At 46.0% G+C, this 22,865-nt stretch overlaps 1 protein-coding gene across 5 annotated transcripts in view; it reads right to left on the bottom strand.

Annotated features, from left to right (window-relative positions):
• Positions 1-22,865, bottom strand: part of LOC135914811 (uncharacterized) — an 86,078-nt gene that overhangs the window by 38,331 nt on the left and 24,882 nt on the right. The window lies entirely within an intron of this gene.

Consider the following 22,865-nt stretch of genomic DNA (forward strand, 5'->3'; position numbering starts at 1 on the left):
ATTTCTAGTCTTCCCGTGTGTGCCCAGTGCGAGGCGTCCCACTGACCTTTGGTTGCCGTCGAGTCCTGATTGTACTTTCGATTTCAAGCAAATAACCGCATTTCCAAAAGTATATCATGGAACAAGTGCACCCTTTCACATAACCCGGAGCAGCTCGTACCTGTTGTAAACCCATAGCACTCTGTACTTCATTATGGCTGCATTTCTTTTCCCCTTTACTGATATGGTTTTTTTACTGTGTTGCCATACATCTATTGCCTTCGTTTATCCATATACCAAAGTATTTATATTCTTTTACCCGAGGTATTTTCTGGCCCTGTATTGCCACTGTCTGTTCACTGTTTTCTTTGAATACCATAACACCTAATTTTCTAACACTGAATTTCAAACCTAAATTTTCGCCTTCCTCTACACAGATATTAGCCAGACGTTGCAAATCACTTTGCTTGCTAGCTAGCAACACAATGTCACCCGCATAACACAAACCTGGAAGCTCCTGCTCTACTACTGTGCTCACCTGTTTGTATGAGAAATTAAACCCGATAGTACTTGCTTCTAGCGCCCTCTCTATCCTCACAATGTACATTGGCATCCCTGCCCCAGTCCCTTGCCGCGTGTGGAAAAATTGTGCGAGGGCGCTGCGAACGAACTGGATTTGGGCGGAGACACGCTTCGCGGCAGATTCATCATCATCATCATCATCATCAGCCTGGTTACGCCCACTGCAGGGCAAAGGCCTCTCCCATATTTCTCCAACAACCCCGGTCATGTACTAATTGTGGCCATGCCGTCCCTGCAAACTTCTTAATCTCATCCGCCCACCTAACTTTCTGCCGTCCCCTGCTACGCTTCCCTTCCCTTGGAATCCAGTCCGTAACCCTTAATGACCATCGGTTATCTTCCCTCCTCATTACATGTCCTGCCCATGCCCATTTCTTTTTCTTGATTTCAACTAAGATGTCATTAACTCGCGTTTGTTCCCTCACCCAATCTGCTCTTTTCTTATCCCTTAACGTTACACCTATCATTCTTCTTTCCATAGCTCGTTGCGTCGTCCTCAATTTGAGTAGAACCCTTTTCGTAAGCCTCCAGGTTTCTGCCCCTAGGTGAGTACTGGTAAGACACAGCTATTATACACTTTTCTCTTGAGGGATAATGGCAACCTGCTATTCATAATCTGAGAATGCCTGCCAAACGCACCCCAGCCCATTCTTATTCTTCTGATTATTTCTGTCTCATGATCCGGATCCGCAGTCACTACCTGCCCTAAGTAGATGTATTCCCTTACGACTTCCAGTGCCTCGCTGCCTATTGTAAACTGCGGTTCTCTTCCGAGACTGTTAAACATTACTTTAGTTTTCTGCAGATTAATTTTTAGACCCACTCTTCTGCTTTGCCTCTCCAGGTCAGTGAGCGTGCATTGCAGTTGGTCCCCTGAGTTACTAAGCAAGGCAATATCATCAGCGAATCGCAAGTTACTAAGGTATTCTCCATTAACTTTTATCCCCATTTCTTCCCAATCCAGGTCTCTGAATACCTCCTGTAAACACGCTGTGAATAGCATTGGAGAGATCGTATCTCCCTGCCTGACGCCTTTCTTTATTGGGATTTTGTTGCTTTCTTTATGGAGGACTATGGTGGCTCTGGAGCCGCTATAGATATTTTTCAGTATTTTTACATATGGCTCGTCTACACCCTGAATCCGTAATGCCTCCATGACTGCTGAGGTTTCGACAGAATCGAATGCTTTCTCGTAATCAATGAAAGCTATATATAAGGGTTGGTTATATTCCGCACATTTCTCTATCACCTGATTGATAGTGTGAATATGATCTATTGTTGAATAGCCTTTACGGAATCCTGCCTGGTCCTTGCTTGACAGAAGTCTAAGGTGTTCCTGATTCTATTTGCGATTACCTTAGTAAATAGTTTGTAGGCAACGGACAGTAAGCTGATTGGTCTATAATTTTTCAAGTCTTTGGCGTCCCCATTCTTATGGATTAGGATTATGTTAGCATTTTTCCAAGATTCGGGTACGGTCGAAGTCATGAGGCATTGCGTATACAGGGTGGCCAGTTTCTCTAGAACAATCTGTCCACCATCCTTCAACAAATCTGCTGTTACCTGATCCTCCCCAGCTGCCTTCCCCCTTTGCATATCTCCCAAGGGTTTCTTTACTTCTTCCGGCGTTACCTGTGGGATTTCGAATTCCTCTAGACTATTTTCTCTTCCATTATCGTTGTGGGTGGCACTGGTACTGTACAAATCTCTATAGAACTCCTCAGCCACTTGTACTATCTCATCTATATTAGTAATGATATTGCCGGATTTGTCTCTTAAAGCATAAATCTGATTCTTGCCTATTCCTAGTTTCTTCACTGCTTTTATATGTCTTCCGTTACTGAGAGCATGTTCAATTCTATCCACATTATACTTCCTCATGTCAGCTGTCTTACGCTTGCGGAAGACAGCTGACATGAGGAATACCTTCTTCCTACCTTCTGACATACCTTCTGACATGAGGAATACCTTCTTCCGCCGTTTGCGGAAGAAGGTATTCATTATCCTCATATTATTCTGTTCCGCAAACTCTACCAATAACTCCCCCCTGATATTCCTAGTGCCTATGCCATATTCCCCCACTGCCTTGTCTCCAGCCTGCTTTTTGCCTACCTTGGCATTAAAGTCACCCATTAGTATAGTGTATTTAGTTTTCACTCTATCGCGGCAGATTCAACGTACTTTTTCTGCGGGCGCTGAGACCTATTGCGCGCGTACGCTCTTAAAAGGGTGCTTTTCTTCAGCGGCAAATTTATATTGACGCCTTTTCGCTACGTATACAAATTTGAGGTATGGGTTATAAGTTATACAACCGTATGTCTTGAATTTTACCGTCGTTCTCAAGTGCGTCGTCTGCTAGCGAGCGCGCGTTCGTTGCGCGGACGCTGGCAAATGCCGAGTTTCTCTCACAGAAAGTCTGTGCAGTAAATTGTTTTTATTTTACTTTCTTTGAGGCGCCCGAGACTCTTAACGGCAGGTAGCAATTGCAGTTTTAGTGAGGTGAACCGCTATAGTTACCATTATTATTTAAAATAACAGAAACTGCATGCCCGCTACTGGGCTAAGCAGTGCGTACGCACTTGGCATGCGCTCCTGCATTTTTTGGTAATTTTCCGGATTCCTGCTTTTATTCACTGAAAACTGTGGCATCGACGGAATTGGTACGGAAATGGTACCGGAGGATATCATGTTTATGTGTGGTAGGTCGAATTACCATCTTTTTTTGCCGTTCGAAGGTTTCACGCAACGCTAATGGAGCTAACCCTACAAGACTAAGCGGCCAGCCAAACGCGCGTGACCCGTGACCCGCGGAGCGTGTCCCGTGGCTCGTGAGTGCTCGTGAGCCGCCGCTCGCTCTCTTCGAGAGCGACTCGGTGCTGCCGCTGAGTACCAATGACAGACGCATCCGACGCAGAAAGAACTGCACGAGAAATGAACTAGAAAAACAACAAAATTGAAATACAGATGGAGACGATACAAGAGCAGCAACAACTGGAAGCGGAGTGGAACTATGACCAGAGCAGTGGAAAGGCGATAAACATCCAGGAAAAATGGCACACATGGGGGAGGAGAGGCAAGAAGACTCAGGTGCTTATAAAACACACAGCCGAGAAAGTAGACCAAATACGAACGCAGCAAGCCGGAGCAACAATACCTATTGCGAGAAACATGCCACATTATAGAAAACCGAGACTTCCGCCTTTGCCAGTGGACGACAAGGAGTTCATCTACAGACCTTAGGCGGGATTACAACTCTCCAAAGTGACATTGGTGGCAATGACACATGCCATCGGCCCAGCTAGTAAGTTGTCCCAAAAAGACTTCTATGACAACATCCGGATTGAAGTGCAACATGTCGAGAATATAATACTCGCAAGTACACCAAACAAAATGTAGCGTACGACATGCTCCTCAAGATCACCAGCATCCAGCTTGCAGGGTCCGTTTACGAAGTTAAAGCACATGTCAGGACACCAGAGGGCATCAGCAAAGGTGTAATCTACAACATTCCGCCAGGCACGAGGGAAGAACTACTACGAGGGCTACAAGTACCCGCAAAATACACGGTTCTCGCAGCACGCACGCTGGGAATATCATCAACAGCACTCATATAGTTCAACGGACCGCACGTCCCATACAACATCATATATAAATGCTGTGACTACCACTGCAAACCATACAGGAAATCCGTGCAATACTGCAGAACCTGCGGAGAACTAGGGCACCGGCAAGATATCTGCCCGAAACCACTTATCAACTTGTGCTACTAATGCGGGATGGAAAATGATCCAGAAAACCATGACTGCCAACGCAGTTGCAAAATCTGTCAACAACCCCATGAGAGAGCAGGAAAGAGGTACTGGCATAAATTGAAACCAAATCCAACACACTACAAGATCAGAAAGCAATGGGAAAACAAGATCCAAGAGGAGCAACGCCGATGGAACTCAAATTTAGACTCAGACTTCCCGGCACTGTCAATATCAAGCAGTACCTCATTATACAGTCCACGCACATCCAGAAGTCACTCCAAATAAACACACGGTCAAGCAAATGATGGACCCCAGTCAAGATCACGGTCTGACTCCCGCACACACAACCCACAAAAGCTAGTCACGTATGCACACGCTGCAGGAGGAAACACTAGCACAAGAACCCACGGAAACCGAACGAGATCTGCGGGCACAACTCCAAAATCAGCAAGCCCTCATTACAAGCTCGTACAGAGGTGAAAAGAACGAAACACCACCAATCAAGCCTCAAGACCTCATGGAATGCCAAACATCCCAGTGTGCCCCTCATGAAAAAAAGAATCAAGGAAAGTGTAACAATGGAGGTGCGGAAGCACATACAGGAGGCCATGACCACTTTTGGAAAGGAGATATCACAATAGCTCCAGCAACACATCACCGCTCAGCTGGTAACTATCCATGCTACCCTCCAAGACCTCAGCAACTTCATGTCCTATGCCAAGCAGAACCACGTAACGAAAGCCACAGTAAAAAAGCTACTCAACAACACCGACAGGGCTCGCGAGAAAGCAAGTAAATACCTTCACAGTGCAGCCAGACCGGAATCCACTGCCCGGGGCAAAAACAACGATATCGAAAAATATGGCGAGTAATACTAAGAGATTTCCACAACTCCCAATGAAGCTTTGGCAATGGAACTGCCACCCTATTCTAACCAAACGAACAAACCTCCAGGAACAACCACATATCTTCGCTACACAAAAAACTTATCACACCAATCTGCACATACAGGGACATGATACACACACCGGACCTCAGAGAACAGCGATCCTGATGAAGAAAAATCTTACCAAGCAAGATCACACAATCCAGGTAACAACCGTGGAACACACCCTAGTGGAAGTGCTACCTGAGAAGAAGACACACGAAAGACTATACGTACTATCCTTATATAGTCCACCGAGGGATCCGTTATCCGAATTTGTAAACTTCATCACGCAACCCAGAAGACTATCTAAAGGCCATAAACTCGCAATAATGGGAGATTTTAATGCCCCCCACACAGCATGGGGTTACCAGCACACGACCAAGAGATGATCGCGAGTGCACGATTCGGCTCAAAAGAATCACCTCACCCTCTTGAATGATCCTACACTAACGACTCGAATAGGGCACAGTATGTCCAGGGATACGAATGCCAACCTCACATTTAGAATAGGAATATCCAAGGCAGAAAGGACCCGACTGGAAGAAAATCTCGGCAGTGACCATCACATCCTTTTGCTTGAAATACTGCACCATAAGAAGCTGAGCAGAACCGGAACGGCAAGGCTGACAGACTGGAAGGCCTTCCGAGAACATGACATAGAAGACAACATCGAAAATATTGAATAGTGGCTCACCGAAGTGGTCAAAACGGCGGAGAAGCACACTAAAGTCATCCAACTCACAATGGACATGCCAGCCGTAGACTCACCTCCTACATCTTTGGGATGCCAGAAGAGGACTACTAATGTGGGGGGAAAAGATGAAACTTAACCACAAACTGCAGAAATGGATCGTTCACATAGCAAAGAAGCAGAAGAATACGGAGGTCAACTCAGCAGTTAGAATTGACATAAGCTGTGCGACCAGCTTCAAGGCACACTCAGCACGAAGGAGACCTGGCATAATACTGCGATCCATTCTAGCTACCACCAAAACCAAGACCCAACAAAGACATGACCTCAAGAAAATCATTCACTCCCATCCAGGATCTAAGAAACAAATTCTGGAAGAAATAAAGCGTCACCTTGTTGGAGACAACGCCCCCAAGAATATTGATCCCCGACCGTACAAAGGTGAACCAGACCTCCCCTTCGACAACCCTTTCACGCTTCCTGAACTCCATGCCACCTTTGCCAAATTGACCCGCACCACATCGCCAGGAAACGACAAGGTGACCAACAAGATCCTACGAAACCTCCCCGACAAGGCCGTAAATGGACTTCTCGACAACATGAATAACTGCTGGGAAAAAAGTGAGCTCCCTGCAGAATGGACGCACGCAGAAGTCATTAGGATCCAGAAGCACAACAAGCCACTAAAAATTAGCAACCTACGGCCCATCTCCCTTACTTCCTGCGCTGGAAAGCTTCTCAAACCTATGGCTCACGATCACCTCATCACATACCTCGAAGACTCAGGACTCATGCCTGACACACTGTTTGGCTTCCGACAGCTCCTCTCAGCACAAGACATACTACTGCGGCTCAAGGAAGACTTCTTGGACTACCTAGAACGCCACAAAAATTTGCTATTTTAACAATACACGTAAAAGGAGTCTTCGATAATGTGAAGCATGAAGCAATCCTCCAGAATCTCCAAGACACAAACTGCGGAATCCTGACCTACCAATACGTACAAAACTTTCTCAAAGATCGCACGGCTATGGTGGGTATCGGCAACATCTGAAGCGACAAGTTAGAAATGCCCACAAGGGAACTCTACAAGGGTCAGTCATTTTACCTTTGCTGTTCAATCTCACCATGATTAAGCTCCCGCAACAACTCGATCGCATCGAAGGTTTAAGCCATGCAATATACGCCGACGATATAACGTTATGGACAAAAGCGTCCACAACCGGGCAACAGCAAACCATCCTCCAAGATGCAATCAATCAGATAGAACAGCACCTCTGAAGACGAGGTTTCTAGTGCGCCCCCGAAAAATCATAGCTACTTATACTCAAGGCAAGAACCCGGGGAAGACTACCTGCCTACGTCACCCCAGATCCCTACGTCAGACTCAATGGAATCGATATCCCTCAAGTTGGCTCCCTCCGCGTCCTTGGCCTCACAATACATAAAGACGGTTCTGGCACAGCTACACTTCCGAAGTTTCTGAAGACCCTAACACAAGTAACCCATCTCACTGGGCGTAAAACCACCCAAAGAAAATGGCTTAAAGAACAAGAAACCGTCCATTTATTCCAAGCACGTCTTATAAGCGGGATCACATATAGCACCTCGTATCTACTCCACAAGAAAGAATAAATTGAAAAACTCAACATCGTCATCAGAAAAGCAATCAAGAGCGCACTAGGACTTCCCAGTACGACTCAACCACGACACTCCTCAAACTTGGCCTCCATAACACCTGGGATGAAAAAAAAAAACAGAGCCAGCCAGCTGGAACGCCTTAAGCTGACTCAAACAGGCAGAACAGTACTTCGCAAACTCCCGTACATCGAATACTTCGTAGCAGACTGAAACGCGAAAGCCCGATTGCCGCCACTTCTTCGTGACTTTATATCAGTCACTCCAATACCTCGCAACGTACATGCAACATACCACAAATACAGAAGCCAAGCAAGAGTTAGAGCGCGCAGGAACAAATACTCAAAGAACCCCAGCACGACATATACAGATGCGGCATAATACCCAGGTAGAAGAGCATACGCAATTACCGTGACCAATAACCAAGAGACTGAGCTAGTCGCTGCCACCATACCAGCCAGAAATCCAGAAACGGCGGAGGAAGTTGCCATCGTCCTCGGCATCACCACATGCAAAGACACAGCAATCATCTTGAGCGACTAGCAAACGGCATGTAGAGACCCACCAAAAGGCCGAATTTCTACCGCAGCAGTGAAGATTCTGAAAGAAATAACAAGCTGCCAAGAACTACCCGACACTTACGTCGCATGGACCCCAGGCCACGAACTGCACGTGCTCTCGCCCGAGAGCATACCAGCCGGGATTTCCTGCCGTTTGGTCTCCGGAAAGTGACCAGGGTGGAGGACATTGCCATCAACTACGCCATAATATTGCAAAATTACCGACTGGAAAGAAGACAATATTCTCTACCGCTACTAAAATTAAGCAAGGAAGAAGCCACTGCTCTCCGCAGACTACAAAGGAATACAAAGGAAATAGCATGCACCGGACGCACCCCACCAAATTATCATACCTACGCCGATACTGTGATCTACCAGACACCCTCATACACTTGGTGTTGGTGTGCCGATACCCCGAGACAAATAGTCATGATGATTACTCAGAACCGCTACAAGCAATCGAAGAAACGTTGGAGGCAATGTTAAAGACACAGAGCCTGGTAGATCAGCGAAGTCTGGTGGAGCAGGCTCGGTCTGCGGCGATAGCCAATGACTTTCTGGACTAAAAGAGCCGCCCACCTAAGGCGAAGAAAGAACACTTTCTCGCTGTTTCTGACAATAAACGTTCATTCCTACTCCTCGAAAAGTAACACGCACTTTTTGCCACAGAAGCCGCCTATCTGCAACATGAAGCTTAAGTAAGAAAATGATATAGATATCGTGTCACTGTACTCGCGCTTCTTGTTGGTGGGATATTGATCCGGCGCAATGATCAAAGAAAGCAATATTATAGTTAAATAAACAATATTTATTGGCTGCGTGGTGCGAATAGACGCAGATGACCAATGCGCTTCGAGGTAGATCTAAGGGTACATAGGCATAGTAATAGAATATATAAATATTCTAAACGCCCTGATTGAAAAGAGTGAAAACTCCGGACCGGTATAGGCGTGTTCCTTTTAAACGCTGCACCAGCCCCAAGATAACCAATCGGCTTTCCGAGTAAAGGAGTCTAGGTAATTATTGGACGTTAATATGACCTACAATGTTAGAGAAACGATATAGCCTATGTACTCAGACTAAGTCGGGTAGACCACGAAGTCTTTATCAATGTAATCTCCGTGGCTTGTCTGGCGATTTCCTTCAAGGTGCCAGCAGGCAAAATGAAGTAGAAACATATAGTCTAATCAAATGGTATCTGCTATTCAGATCGTATTCTACTTCAGAATTCACTATTAAAAATTCTCGTATAGCCGTTTCCTTGCGAATGTAACGCATAGCAGCCTTTTTGAAGGCGAGGGGCCGATGCAAGTGAGGACTCATTCTGAATGGTTGTGCTCCTGGATAGCCGTGGCTGTTGCGCATATGCGCACCAGTTCCCGCGAGAATTAACGCACGGGTGCTAATCGGTTCTGCTGAACAAGTTCCTAGCTGTCATTCAATATAAAGGCCACGTTCTTGGGCAGCGTGCAAATCCGCTAACCTTATTCAGGCAAAGAAAACATTTTTTTACCGTCTAACGATGTCTGCAAGACTGTAAACCATCAAAGCTGGGTGCCCGATGTAGTACCACACTTATCTTCTTCAACGAACCCAGTAGATCTGCAAATATCTCTACGAGTATGTGATGCATGTCGTTCCTTTAACTGCTTCATTACTATCCTTATGAGAGTGCACCGCATAACCGAAATCAGCCGTTTATAATACAGAAGCGGCTTTGTTGAGTTGACGTGCAATTGGGAATGGCATTACATTTAGGTATGAAATATAAGGTGAGCGTAGCATGTTTTTTTTTTTTTTAAATCAGACTCGAGAATAATTTCTTTACAGCGTTTCTAGAAAAAAAAGAAAGGCGAAGGCGGTAGCTATGTTTTTTTTTATTGAACAAATTCTGGCGTTTTACGTCTGGCGATATGGTTATGACGCACCCTGTTCAGGTCTCACCACCTGAGGCTCTTTAACGTGAACCTAAAGAGAGGTGCACGACTGTTTTTCTATTTCGTTCCCATCGAATTCCGCGACCAGGTTTCAACCCGCAAGCTCGAGTTTAACAGCGCAACGCCATATCACCTGTGTAGCCACTAATTAGGCTTCCGCGCGGTTTTTCGTTCTTTGGTTGTTGCTATGCACGGACTGGAAAAAAATTTCACACAGCTTACGGGCCAAAGATTAGCACATATAGATGCTACTTAAAACTGTTCTTGGCACCCGAGGTCCCACCACAATAGAAGAGTCCGTATCAATTACTCCGCATTCTGTTAGGTGAGGAAGACGGAAATATGAATGGAAGGTTGTACTGGCACTTTTTTTCTTTTTTTATAAGAATACTTCTCGTAAATATGAGTGCTGGGCACTGGATGAGGCATATATGTATTATTTGTTTGAAGCTGCAAGCGGGAAGTTTGCATATGTTTTTGCGTCTGTGTTTCACAAGACCTATTGAAGGAAAACTATATGCGCAAATACATAAACGAGAGATACATGCTGCTTGGCGAACAAGAAAAATATTTCTTTTCCAAAGGGAACCATACAATAACATAGCAGAATGAAAGCCGACACTGCGACCCCAGTGAACGTGGTACCATCGAGCGGCATTAAAATAAAATAAGGAAGAGAATTGGAAAGGCATCTTCCTAATGCATAAATGCATGTCATATACAATTATAAACACCGTTTGAGTGGGCTGAATTCATATACCAACACATGAGGTAGTACGAATGGCCCTTCCGAGATGTGTTGCCCGCAGTTTCCAACGGCGTGATCTTGATGCAGCCCAATCCACTTCGAAAGGAGCGCCGGCACACTATTTTTCGTCGTCATGCGCTTCACTGCAAAGCATGCGCAGCCCCATCCGCTCGTCCTATTTATCCGTGTTCTAGTGCACTCTAGGCGAGGCATTCGCAAGGATTAGCTAAATTTTGTGGCTACCCGCGTCATTGAAGAAGTGTTTTGTTTTCTTTGATGTTAGGGATTGGTTTTAAAGAGAACGCTTTAGCTCGTGCCCAACCCCAACGCGGCCTATTCAAATACATGTAAAACGCAAAAACATTTTCCTGAAATAACCACTGGACGGATTTTCATCAAATTTGTGGCATCTGAGACACAGAGTTAAATTCTAATGATTTTTGAGGCGGAATTTCGATTTGAGGCCTCAATTTTGTTACAAGAATTTTCGAAAATTCGAAAGTTTGACAGAAATAGAAGCACGAAGTTTACATAATAAAGTTTCTGCATCAAAAGCAGATATCGCGCTTTTGCAAACAACATCAATTAGATAACTGAAAGCGGACAAATTTCATGTGTCATTTTATATCTTACGTGAATTTGTTTGAATGTGTGCAAGGGTTCTGCAAAAGCTGTATTTCCATATTATGCAATTTCTTTAGATTGACGTGTAACATACCAGTTTTGTCCACTTTAGATTTCGTATTAGATGCAGTTCATAGAATTGTGATATCGTTTTTCATTGTTGAGTTACAAAGTTGTAAACTTGATAGTTTCGTTTTCTGAAAGTATTCGATATTTCCCAATCTTTAATAAAACATTGAGGACATTAATCAATATTTCGAGACCGATAGTCACTATAGTTTAACTTTTTCTTTCAAATACAACAAACTTCGTCAAATTTCGTGGTGTGGTTGCCGAGAAAAATGAATTCTCCTTTTACATGTATTTAGATAGGAGCACCCTAGGTAAAGCTTTCTGTTAAGGCTATACAGGAAGAAGGCGCAAAAGTATACGAACAGAGATTTTTTCTTTGCTCACGGGGTACGGCACCCAGGCATGGGTAAATTTATGCACGGGTGGCATTCTCGGGGCTATCGTCAACGAGTACGTGTATGAATTCATATGAATACGTGTATGAATACATGTATGAATATGAACGAGTACGTGTATGAATATGAATACGTGTAGGCTGCGTGCTGTCATATATCATGGTAAAAAGATAACACGCGTTGTTATTGCACTTCTGACAGTGCGTAGCTTCGTCTGTCCATGCTATTGTTAGGCGCTCCAAATATATTTAGCAAAAGCAAGAACCAATTAACGCGTTTTCCACTCACGTTGCCATGCGAAAGCCCAACATATGTAAGGTGCTCATTGACGGAAACCATTTCGATGTATGGATCTTTCGTTCTTGCAAGCACTTTTTTCTGCAAATGAAGTACACGGGCCCATAACGTAAAGCTATTCCAATCTGGGGTGCTAGAACGTAAAGGTATTCTATACTTTTCTGCTAGAATTCTGCAATCAACCTCCGCGATTAGTCAAAAACTTTATTGGATCACCCCCACATCCGGCTGTCTGTCACGCAACGTCACGAAAAGCGCTATAGCTCCCCATCGGATATCACTTCTATCTAAAGGTTATGCATAATTGGGCCGAACAAACAAGAACAGGTATTTCTCATTCGACACCTTTTCGCAATTAGCCCTCGGCTAGTCGTGAAAAGTTTTCAGCCTGCATCCGCTCTACCCGCCTGTCACGCGATAACACAAAACCGCGAAAACTCACCGCGTCAAAGTAACATGTACGCGTTAAATATGCATTTATATGCCGAACAAATCTGATTTTTTTTCTGAATAGCCACAGCCTGCTGCGTTCCGAAAGGAATAAAAGATGGCTGCCGCCGATCGCTCAAGCCCTGGCTACTCGCACCTGCCAAAGAGCATGGGTTTATTTGCGTATAATAACCATTTTTGCGTGACCTTGTAAAGTTTTCGAGCAATTCCGGCACGTTCCCGACTTCACTCTGCCAACTCTTCGTTGCTGAAGCAGCTATGCTATGCTGTGAACCAGCTGGCCCCCCAACGTATTCTACTGAGGATCCATTTTAGCGGCATTCTTAACATACCATTGCCCGCTGCTGCGATGTTCGACCAGCCACCGCAAGCTAATTAAGGGAAAGCGGACCAATTGTAGACGCCGGCACCACCATATTCAGCCAGTTATCTATTAAGGGAAAGCGGACCAATTGTAGACGCCGGCACCACCATCTTCAGCCAGTTGTCTATATTCTATACAGTTATTTATATAGTTATTTATATCTATATGCACTGACTCGGCCTTATCGAAACTCTCTCCACTTGAGCGTGCTCCTCGCCTCCTGGTAGCCTTGTTAGAAACAAAAAAGCACTCAATGTAGGGAATGTTATTTCTTTCGAAAGCAAAGAAAAGTGACCACCTATAAACTAAGGGAGCGTTTGACTGGGCTGTTGAGGCACCGCTGCGGGTCACCAGCCGATCCTTGCGTCGGCGGTTGTGCAAATGTGACGTCAGGTGATTGGAATAAAAACATATTGGAATAGTTTTACGTTATTGGGCCCCTATCTTTATTCCAATCTCATGACGACAAATTTACGTAACTATCGACGCAAACATCGCACGGTAACCAGCAGTGTTGTTTTAAAATCCCAAGCAAACAAGTTCTTCGCGTATAGGAGGTCACTTTTTTTTTACTTGTAAAGCGAATAGCATTGCTTACATTGAGAAGTTTTTCTTATCTTATTGGCTGACGGTAGGGAAATAGCACGCTTAAGTGGAGGGGATTTCTTTGCGACCAAGCCAGCAGAGTGAAAGGAGATAAGCGGATGTAAAGGGTGGTGCTGGCGGCTGTGATTTGTCCGTTTACCATTACTTAGCTTACGGTGGCTGGTCGAAAATCGCGGCGACGTGCAACGGAAAGTTGAAAATGCCACTAAAACCAATCTTCAGCAAAGAAGAGTTAGCACAGCAATGCCGCATAACAGGGCTGGATAAGGTTCGATTACCATACAAAATCATTTATTAGACAGTTTTAGTGTAGCGTTTGCAACCGAACGTAAAAGCATTATGTACGTAAAGAAATAGCGTCATCTTCACTGCGCATTCTCGGAACGTTATTGGGTTTCTGCGGTTTACGTGCTTTACGATAACGTATGTTATCTGGCGAGTTTAATGTACGCCCGTAATGTTTACGGACGTTAAGGAATAGCGTTGTCCAACATAGCGGCCCATGGCTCCTGCTTCAGCGGGAATTGTCGTGATGACTACGCCCTTACTCGCGTTCATCGCCAGTTACTATTGTAATGAGCTTTCGCTTCCTCTACACTCACCTCAAAGGATAGGCATGAGCGCATAGCGTGTCCATTTTCTGAGATCGTTCGGCGACTCTGGCGCCCGTGGGCCCAAACGAGACGTGTTCACATTGCAACAGCACGATGGTTGTTAATGGACCATCTTGGCTTGGATACGTTTGGCCCGACGCACCAGAGGGCGCCCTGTTTTATAACACGTTCTTTACGTTTATGTTTCCGGAAGGTAAACTAAAAGACATGAAAGACACGCACCGTAACGTCCCGCAAAGGTGCTTACGTTTAACGTACGTAAGGCGACAGACGCTATTCTAAAACTGTGTATTACACGCAAATAAATCCATGCTCGCCGGCAGCTATGACTTGCCAGTGCCAGAGTGATCAACGGAGAGCCGCCTTCAATTCCTTTTGGAGCGGAGCACTGCCCGGATATTAGGAAAAAAAATTCGTTTTGTTCGGCATAAAGATACGCCGTTATCGCGTGCACGTCACTTTGACGCGACGAGTTTTCACGTGTTTAAGACGTTGTGTCACAGACAGATGGAGTGAGCGCAGCCCGAAAACGCTTGATCAATAGCAGATGTGTAATGACGAAACGGGCGTCGAATCAGAAATGATTATGTTTCTTTCTTTTGGTATAATCATGCATAATCACTGCGCACATATCATATCAAATGGGGTGCTTTCGCGGTTTCAGTGACGTGGCGTGATATACAGGCAAAGCGGGGGATGTACGGAAATTTTTTAGCCAGTCGTGGAGGGAATGATTGCAGAATTGGAAAAGAAAAGTTTGGAATAGCTTTATGTTATAGCGCACCAGGGGCGCTATAACGTAAAACTATTCCAAACTTTTCTATTAAAATTCGGCAATCAACCCACTGCAATTTGTCAAAAACATTTTTGGACCACCCCCACTTCACCTGTCTGTCACGCGGGGTCACGAAATCCGCAATAGGTCCCCTTCTGATATGACGTGTACACACTGCATGTGCATAATTTGACCGAACAAAACAAAAGTAGTCATTTCTGATTCGACGCCTTTTCGCCATTACTCCTCGGCTATTGGTCAAAAGATTTCGGGCTGCACCCACTTCACCTGCCTCTCGCGCGACGTCACAAAACCTCACAAACTTACCATGTCAAAGTGACATGTACGCATTGAAGATGCATTAATATGCCGAACCAAAGTGAATTTTCTTCGTAATAGCGGCTGGCTGCCCCGTTCCGAAAGGAATAAAAGATGGTTGCCGCCCATCGCTACGGTGCTGGCTACTTGCCCCTTCCGGAGAGTATGGGCTTATTTGCGTGTAATAAAACTTTTTGCGTGGTCGTGTAACGTTTTCGAGAACTTTCGGCACGTTTACGACCTCGTTCTGCCAACTCTTCTTTGCTGATGATCCATTTTAGCCCTATTCTTAAGCTTCCATTGCATGCCGCCGTGATTGTCAACGAGCCACCGCAAGCTAAGTAAGAGAAAGCCGGCCACTCGCAGGCGCCCGCACCACCCTCTTCATCCGGTCATCGATATTCACTGCAGTGGCTCGGCCCCATCGAAACCTTCTCCACTTGAGCATGCTCCTCGCCTCTTGTGAGCCAATTAGATACGACAATCCGCTCAGTGCAGGCAATGTTATTCGTTTTTCAAGCAAACAAAAGTGACCTCCTATGAACGAGGGGAGCGTGTGATTGGTTTGTTAAGGCAATCCCTGCGGGTAACCGCCTGATGCCTGCGTTGGCGGTTACGAACATTTGACGTCAGGAGATTGGAATAAAAACATATTGCAATTGTTTTACGTTATACTGCCCCAGGTTCCACTGCGATATTTGCGCTTGAGAGCGAGTGGAACTAGCTTCACATAAAGGCGTAGGGACCACTTTCACTGCAAGCAGAGATGGCAGCGTCATGAGGAAATGATGAGAATGGTTGATATGCTCCGCATTCATCGCTTGCATTTCTACATGACGCTCGCGTTATTCAGGCGAGTATGTCGCACACCTAACGTTCCGTCGTCGCGGTGCTAAGGTGATTAAATAATGAAGCTGCAGAAGCTCAGTATACAGGCTGCCGCCGAATCAGTATGCGCAGCTATACGCGTACGCACTTTCGAACAGCGTGAACACGTCGATTTTTGAATCAGTAAATACTACATAGGGGTACACATACGCATCGCCTTTCGCGTGTACCGGCGAAACCTATACGTCATCGCAACCATTTAACGCCGGGCAAGGGATAAAAAAAATGAAATTATGGGGTTATACGTGCCAAAACCACTATCTGATTTTGAGGCACGCCGTAGTGGATGACTCCGGAAATTTCGACCATTTGGGGTTCTTTAGTGTGCACCAAAACCATAGTGGACGAGTGTTTTTGCATTTCGTCCCTTTCGAAATTGGGCCGCTGTGGCCGGGATTCGACCCCGTGACCTTGAGCTCAGCAGCCCAACACAATAGCCACCGAGCAACCACGGCGGTTCCGGGCAAGTGTCGTTAGATGACTAAATCAAGAATCTGATAAACGGAAAAGAAATTACCGACGAAGCGGCTTCATTTGTGCAAGTCGCGACAGTGTTTTTGCTTGCAGGTACACCGGTCGTGGAGACATAACACTCAAATAAAGCTCTGGCAGGTATTGGCGGCGAGGAGTTACGGAGTCACCATCTATCGGAAGCGCCTCGCTAGCGTAGTATGAGGGATCACGCGGCACGCTCCTCATAAGTTTTGCTGTCAGCGCTCACTGAAAACACCACGCGCGAGCTCTCCCGGACATTTCTGTAAGTACTTTCGAACCAAGAGAAGTTTTTTTCATTGTCTAAATAATAATCTTGGGCCAACTGAAAGCACAGAATCGTTTACAGACGCTATCTCTTTACAGAATACGTACAGTGAACGCCACTGCGCGTGGTCGCCGCGATGGAGCCTCCCGAACCGGCTTCTTGCGTAAAAGGTAGGTAAACGCTGACAGCAAACTATGTGAAAGATGTTTTTATAGCGTGTGTTTAACTAAATGGAGCGTAACTGAATGAAACCTCAATGCAATGATCGCACAGTTTCGCAGCAACCGACTGCTCCTATGTATGCTTGTCCGCGCACTGTTTCGCTTTCGCCGCGTGCGCGTTTTCGCACCGTGCCATGATCTTTAGGCTACAGAATATGAGCATTTGACAGTATACAAGCAACCATTGCCGCGTGCGCGCAATCAGAGCTGTTGAACAATAATTTAATTGTAGAGACTTCGACGCCTAGGGGACTATGATGTGCCGTCGTGACGATTCAAACTTTTTCTTTCTTATAAATTCTTGAACGTTTCAATACTATTTCTCGAGTTGCGTCGCAATGAATGTTTATTGGTGTTCTCAGCGTGCAATTTTCCGCTGCTTTTTTGTTGCAATCCAGTGCATTATTTCATAACACAAACATGACCATATGTCATGCTTTCTTTTATTGTGCTTCTAACCGCTCCCTTTTCATTCCAGTGAACATGCCAGTATCTATAGCATCGAAAAGTTTATAGACCAAACCGTCATTACATTAGTCGGGCAGCGGACACGGGCGAGCTTCTCAGTGTGCGTTTTCCGAACATCGCAGACCCGGCGCGGCAGCAGGAATCTACCACGCCTCTGTGCTTGCTGCATGCCCGAGTTGTAGCCGATGACTGTTTGCCGGTTTTATGTTTCGCGAGCCAAGCTTCATGCAGCTTCTTGTCCTGCGGCTACGTGTGAATAAGGCTGACACCGGGCTCAGTTGCGTACGTCCGGCACTGCGGCACCGAGCTGTAGCCCACCATATTGCGCGCCTTCAAAGGCAGCCACTACCTATTGTAGTGCTTTCAAGCGTTACAAAGGAGACACTCGAAGCGGGAAAATCTCGCCACTAAATGAGGACCACAGCGTACGAGGGAATTTAAACTCTCGTTTTCAGCTCGCTTCGGCGCTCCCGAAGCAGCCGACGCGGTCGCTATGTCCACGTGATCCCTAATAGCACGTCACGCTGACGGTGGCGCCAGCGTTTTCAGTGGTGGAGTTTGAGGCGAATATGAACATCATGTACATTACGTATACATTAATGGCGAGATAATGAGCTGTGATTTTTGTGCTTATACTAGACACTAAAAAGAGTTTCTTCACAAGTAACTAGCCTCAAAAGGCTTCTGACTGGAAGCAGGCTGCCAACCATAAGCGGCAAAGCAAGTGCGCAGTTACTTTGCGAAAACGAGGAAAAATAATCTGCTTCTGCCAGTTTCATTGCTTTCCGTCATCGCTCCTAACACAGCACGCAATAAGCAAGCCTAAAATACGCTAAAAATCCGTGCACAAACACCCAACAAGAATTTTTTTATGTCTCACCTCGCGTAACTCTATAAGCGGACCCCCGCGACCGCGGAATGAACGACCAAGCTGCGAGGGCGAGCGACGAGGGAAAGGGCGAACGCTGAGGAGACCAGGAGAAGAAGAGGTTGCGCGAGCAGGTATGTCACTACCTTTAGTTTTATTCATGGGGTTTTTATGTACCTGGTTCTTCTGATTATCAAGAAGCCGAGCGCCGCGCGAGGAGGACAGAGCAGCAAGGCAAGCGGCGGCAGACCGAGCGCAACTCGACCGACCCCGAAGTTGTCGGCAAGCGCAGGGCAGAAGCTGAGCAAAACCAGCAAAAGGCATGCACTAGGCGTGCACAGGAGACTCCCGAAGAACCTGCTAGACTGCATGCGACAATGCGGGTGTGTTAAGAAAGATGGCATAGTTTAGAAACTTCAGAGCAGCACCCGTAGGCTTGCGCGTAAGCCGCGTTCACGAAATGAAACAGTGAAACGTGAGTATATTTTTTATGGGTGGCGTCGTTCGCTGCTACACTGCCTCAAGGTATACAATTAGCGAACCGTCAAGCGTGGTGAAGATTTCATTTCCACTTGTCTTCGATAGCCTATTCGCCTACACTATGCTGTGGCTTGGAGTAGCGTTTTGGCCAGGGGTCCTTCATGCCGTAGGGATGAGTACATTCGGGAGTAGGAGCGAAAGAAAAAGGGCTTATTTTACGATATTTTTACATATTGAAAAAAGTATTCACATTCTAGTTAGGACACGTATGTCTGCAGACGACAGGACACACCCTACTGCAGACGCCAGGACGTGCACATCTGCAGATGTCAGCGCACCTCTAACTGGACCAAAGGCCTCATTTTAGCTGTCCTTCTACTCTAGTTCCCTAAACAAGGAAATTCGATGACCTTGTGGCAGCCAATCATAAGGGTGGCGCAGCTCGCAGAATTCCGCCTCTGATATCCAACCTTAGAAGCAAGGACGAGGCAATCTGGAAACTCATTTCGTTCGTGCTCCTTCCACGAAACAGTTCACGCTTCCTCCACGAAACTGAGTTCCTTGCTCTCCGTGACGGTCATCGTGTGACGGCCAGGATATTACTCTTCGGGCTCGTCACCGCTTACATGGAGGGTGACAGATACGGTCCCTTCCAAGTCAGCTGCTTGTTTGCCCACCGCGGTTGGTGCCGGGTCCCGTCGCCAGGTAGGTGGGAGCCGAGGAAAGGGGCTGCCTCGCGGGAAGCACCCAAAGAATGCGCACGGTCTATTGGGGGCACAACAACTCTTATAGAAAAAGTCGCTTCATTTACTACTCAAAAGCTAATAAGTGCATTTCCAAAAGTAACGTTTTAGCAAGGACAGTTAGCACTGGCGCCGGTAGTTGCATTTACTACCGAAAGCAAGTGGTGCATATGGACTAGCACAGGTAGTCAGTTCACGAACTACAGATATATTACTGACACTGTTGTAGTGGCATTTGCTACCAAAATATGTTAGGCCTGCATTGTTTGTTTACTTGGGTTTAGTGTATAACAGCCTTTTTTTTTTCGAGTGACACTGTATGAAAACGGAAAGCACGTACGGCGTTGCACAAACGCTCGCATACCGACACGCACTCGCGCACACACGGAGTCATCGATGAATTACACACGATGCTGAAAGCACTGTTTACACGTGGCGCATATCCTACCATGACAGAGCGTACGCGGCATGCAAGCGAAAAGCATGTGAGTTGCCCTCTACTCTAGAAGCACCTCACCTAGCTTCCGCAACCATAGGCGCTATAACGTAAAACTATTCAATTTTTTTCTATTCCAATTCTGGTAGCAGCCCTCCACGATTGGTCAAAAACTTTTTTCGACTGCGCCCACTTCACCTGTCTGTCACGCGACGTCACGAAAACCGCGATACCTCCCCATCTGATATGATGTGTACACATTGATTATGCAAGATTTGACAGAAAAAAGAAAAAACAGTTATTTCTGATTCGACCCTTCTTTGCGATTAGCCCTCGGCTATTGGTAAAAAGTTTTCGGGCTGCACCCACTTCACCTGCCTGTCACGCGACGTCACAAAACCGCACAAACTCACCGCGTCAAAGTTACGTGTACGCGATAAAGATGCATTAATATGCCGAACAAAACTGATTTTTTTTCGGAATAGCCGCAGGCTGCCCCGATCCATAAGGAATAACAGATGGCTGCCGCCGATCGCTGAGACGCTGGCTTCTCGCACCTGCCGGAGAGCATTGTTGTATTTGCGTATAATAATACCTCTTGCGTGGCCGTGTAACGTTTTCGAGCCCTTTCATCACGTTTACCACCTCATTCTGCCAACTCTTCTTTGCTGACGGTCAGCGTTAGCGTCATTCTTAAGCTTCCGTTCCATGCCGCCGTGATTTTCGACCAGCCACCACAAGCTAAGTAAGGGAAAGCCGACCAATCGCAGACGCCAGCACCACCCTCTTCATCCGATTATCGATTTTCAGTGCACAGGCTCTGCCCCAGTGAATCCCTCTCCACTTGAGCGTTCTCCTCTCCTCTTGTCAGCCAATGAGATACGACAAGCCGCTCAGTGTAGGCAATGTTATTCGTTTTTCAAGCAAACAAAAGTGACCTCCTATGAACGAGGAGAACGTTTGATTGGTCCGTTCAGACAACCCTGCGGGTGACCGCCCGGTGCTTGCGTCGGTGGTTACGCAAATTTGACGTCAGGAGTTTGGAATAGAAACATATTGGAATAGTTTTACGTTATAGGGCCCCGTGTGTAACGATTCCCGGTGCAGCAAGATACAGGGGGTACAGGATAACTTTGTAATTGGGCCTATATGAACTGTCGTGTTTACTTCTTAAAAACAAGCACACTCAAGAACACGCAAGCACAAAAAATGGACGCCCAGGGAGCTCCACGCCCCAGCCAGCGTGGCGCGAATATGCCGGGCGTGATATGCAATCGCCTGGCCGGATGATTGCATTCACATGTTTTGCCTACTTCAGCCTCGTATTCTTATTGGTTGCGGCAAAGCGGCGAGCTTAACAGTGCCTCAGATTGTTTGTTGCTTTGGGTCGAATGTGATTGCAGCGTCATCTTCTGGTTTATGTGCAACTATATAGGGTGTCGCAGCTTACGTTATCCAAGCTGTTCAACGAAAAAAGAATATTGAATAAACATGGTGCAAGATACTATTTTAAGACCTAGCGTGTTCGGTCACCAGACCTCTAGGGACCGAATACCTTACACAATCTTGTAATAGTACCTTGCAAGTGTTCTTTAAATCTGTTTGTTGTTATTTTTGTTGATCAGCTTGGCTAACGTAAGATGAGACACACGGTATACTATTTCAGTACTAGGCAAGCATCTGGGGGCATGTTCGGGCAGGAAGGGCGCAGTAATATGCTTATTAGGTGCTGAATTCAACAAAATAGCTCTGCAGACACTTAACTTGTCATTGTTCTATGCGGAAGCCAAATATTACTTCTACTCTAGTTGCTTGTCTAGCAGCAGTGGTAGATGGCTTGTACGTGATTTCAGCGTTACATGTGGTCCAGCGTCTTAACGCCACATACACCGTGCTTAAACCCCAGCTGAATTGTCAATTCCTCTCGAGAAATATATTGATTGGGTTATGTTTCATAAATATCTTGAAAGCGTGCCTGCATAGGTGCCTTACCTATACTGCAAGAAACTTTCGTACAATATTTAAACCAACCTTTTGTGTTCTTCAGTCAAGTGAAACGATCATGTCTTGAGACATGCATAGCACAATTTCTAGGAGTACTGGTAGTTCATTATCTTATTGAGGGTTTCTCTGTAACCTTCAGTCAAAGGAAATTGTGAGGACTTCTCGCGTGCAATCGACTAGTAACCCTATACTTACTTGAGCGTTGGCTGCTAGTGGCTGGAAACCAGTCGCCCCCCCTCCTACTGCCAGTTACTATTGCTCGCGCGAACGGTCTGCTTCTCGCCGTTTGCTATCGAGTGCAACATGAATTCACGTAAATGAAGCATTATATTGCAACGGAAGCTAAGTGCAAAGCACGTGCCATCGCTGAGAACTGCACGCCGACCTACACACGCGTACTGTATGGCAGCCTTAGCGACTTATGTCTGATGAATGTCTTAATAAGTTTGCACCTCGCTAATGAAAATACTGGTGTGTTCTGGGTTGCGTACATAAGGCTTTCTCTAATACCAATGCCAGCGGTACCGCACCTCCTCCCTCGTCTTATTAACACACACGGGTTTTCTTTAGGCAATCCCTAAATGTATGCACGACAGACTTCCTACACTAAGTGTCGTACAAGCTTGCTCGAGAAATTTCCTACTTCATTAAACAATCTCTGCCTATC

Source organism: Dermacentor albipictus, unplaced genomic scaffold, assembly GCF_038994185.2.
Source record: "Dermacentor albipictus isolate Rhodes 1998 colony unplaced genomic scaffold, USDA_Dalb.pri_finalv2 scaffold_25, whole genome shotgun sequence".
In the NCBI taxonomy this organism is placed as follows: domain Eukaryota; kingdom Metazoa; phylum Arthropoda; class Arachnida; order Ixodida; family Ixodidae; genus Dermacentor; species Dermacentor albipictus.